At 42.9% G+C, this 2,786-nt stretch overlaps 1 pseudogene; it reads left to right on the top strand.

Annotated features, from left to right (window-relative positions):
• The first annotated feature begins 554 nt into the window (after positions 1–554).
• On the top strand, positions 555–2,211 carry LOC105941610 (elongation factor 1-alpha 1-like; annotated as a pseudogene).
• Positions 2,212–2,786: the final 575 nt, after the last annotated feature.

The raw sequence follows: 2,786 nt of genomic DNA on the forward strand, positions 1-2,786 counted from the left end.
GAAAATGACCTTCTGGGAAGCTGTTTTCCTGGTTGTCTTTACTTATAGCAAGCCAAAGGACCACATGCTACTCCAGAAATCTCTGGGTATTTCCAGGCCTTCGTTTCCCTTTGGGGGAGAAAGTTCTGGTGACTCCCTGGGTTATTTCCACCTGTGGCATCTAGAAGTGACCCCTTGATTACATCAGTACATTGCAAAGCCTGGACTGGCAGGTTCAACAGTGAAAGAACTTGGGCTTCCATATACAGAAGCTGGTTTCAGCCTCAAAACTGGGATGAGGCTGAGCTGAACAGTTAGCCAGATTTTCAAAAATCACCTTTGCTCGGGGCAGTATTGAGAACATGATATCCAGGAAGGATTTTTGCCTTCTTTTGTGGTCAACTTTACCCTAAATACATCATAGTTAGCTTTGTTTGGCATACTTGTAGTGCATGTGTTTTTATTAGGCTTAAACAATAGGTCTAAGTCTTGCCCGGGTCTTTATCCTTGTGCTTTGCACAGCTTCTCCTTTGCTTGTATTTGTGCATCAACTAAAATTCTTTCTCATGTAAGTGATGGAAAATCAGACCCAAATTGACTTAAGCCAGAACATGAAAACCCTTGCTAAAACAAAGCCAAAAAGGAAGACTCAAATCAGCATTATTGTCATGGGGCAAACAGATTTAGACAGGTCCACCACCTTTATATATTTAATCTACAAATGTGGTGGCATTGACAGAAGAAATCACTGAAAAAAAAAATGAGAAGGAGACTGCTGACATTGGAAAGGGCTCCTGTAAACGTACCTGGGTCCTGGATAAACTGAAAGCAGAGCATGCCTGTGGTATCATTGTCACATCTCCTTTTGGAAAGTTGACTTCAGCAAGTATTGCGTGACTATCATTGATGCCCTGGAACACATCTCAACCTGGCACATCTCAGGCTGACCATGCTATCCTAGTTGTTACTGCTAATATCAGAGAGTTGGCAGCTGGTATCTCCAAGAATAGGCAGACCCGTGAATAAGCCGTTCTTGTTGAGTGTAAAACAATGAATTGCTGGTGTTAGCAAAATGGATTCTACTGAGTGACCCTACCACCAGAAGAGTTACAAGAAAATCGTTAAGGAAGTCAGCACCTTCGTTACTACAGGGCTGGTGTGGTGGGAGTGCTGACATCCCATGTAGGAGTCTGATTGTGTCCTGGTTGCTCCACTTCCAATATAGATCCCTGCTTATGGACTGGAAAAATGGCAAAAAAGACAGCCAAAGTCCTTGGGCCCTGCATCCAAATGGGAGACCTGGTAGAAGTTCCTGGCTCCTGGTTTTGGATTGGTTCAGGTCCAGCCATTGCGACCATTTGAGTAGTGTATCAACAAGTGGAAGATTTTCTCTCTCTTTTTCTTTCTCTCTGTAAATCTGCCTTTCAAATAAAATAAATGAATCTTTAAGAAGAAATTAAATTGGCTAACAATCCTGATGCAGTAGCAGTTGTGCCAGCTTCTGTTTGGAACAACAACAACATATTAGAGCCAAGTGTTAATATCTTGTGAATTAAGGGAGGGAAAGTCACCCACAAAATGCCAGAGCCAGTGGAACCACACTGCTTGAAGCCCTGGATTGCACCTTCCTACGAATTAGACAATTGACAAGCTCTTGTGTCTGTCTCTTTAGGATGTCTACCAAATTGATGATATCTGTACTGCCCTTGTGGGTTGAAAGGAAACTGGTGTTCTCCAACTTGGCATGTTGGTAACTTTAGCTCCAGTCAATGGCACAGCTGAATAGACATTTAGTGAAATGCACCATGAAGCTTTGAGGAAAGCTTTCCCAGGGGACAATAAAGGCTTCAGTGTCAAGAATGTGTCCATCAAAGATGGTTGTCATGATGACGTTGCTGGTGACAGCAAAAACATCAATGGAAGCAGTTGGCTTTACTGCTCAGGTGACCATCTTGAACTATCCAGGCTGGGTGTTCATACCCCAAATGTGTGCTGGATTGTCACACCATTTGCAATGTTGCTGAGCTGTGGGGAGAAGACTGGTCCAAGCTGGAAGATAGCTCTAAGTTCTTGGAATCATGTGATACTGCCGTTGTCGATATGGTTCCTAGCAAGCACATGTGTTCTGAGAGATTTTCTGACTCTTCTCCTCTGGGTTATATTGTTGTCCATGATATGAGATGGAAAGTTGTGATGGGTGTGATCAAAGCCATGGATAAGATTGAAGTGTAGGTGAGGTGGTCACAGAAGGTGGCTGGGAACTCGCATTTACTTTTAACATGTTGGTTACTCATTACTATGTCAATTAATTCCATAGTGATGTAAATTTTTGCTGATGGCATGTTGGAGCTTTCAATTGACTGGGATGATACTCTGCTGGCTCTGTCTTCAGACCAGAGAGGGTATACCTAAGAAGCCGTTGAACTTGACTGGACAATAAGATGCTGGACTCTATGTTTGGTATACGCTTGCAATGGGGGAATCTCAACTGAACTTGAGCTGTGTTCATGCAACAAGGTGGAGGAATCCACCATGGTGGGAGGGTTTGGGGAGGGGTGGGGAGAACCCAAGTACCTATGTAACTGTGTCACATAATACAATGTAATTAATGAAGAAAAAAAATAAAACACACAAATCAGAAAAAAAAAAAAAAGAAGGTTGTTGGGCTGGCAAGGTCACCAAGTCTGCCCAGAAGGCCAGGAGACTAAATGAATATTAACCCTAATATCTACCACCCCAGGATTAATCAGTGCCGCCAGAACAGTCTCAGAACTGTCTCCACTGATCATTGCAATTTAATAGAAAAA

This window comes from Ochotona princeps, chromosome 21 (genome assembly GCF_030435755.1).
Source record: "Ochotona princeps isolate mOchPri1 chromosome 21, mOchPri1.hap1, whole genome shotgun sequence".
Lineage (NCBI taxonomy): Eukaryota > Metazoa > Chordata > Mammalia > Lagomorpha > Ochotonidae > Ochotona > Ochotona princeps.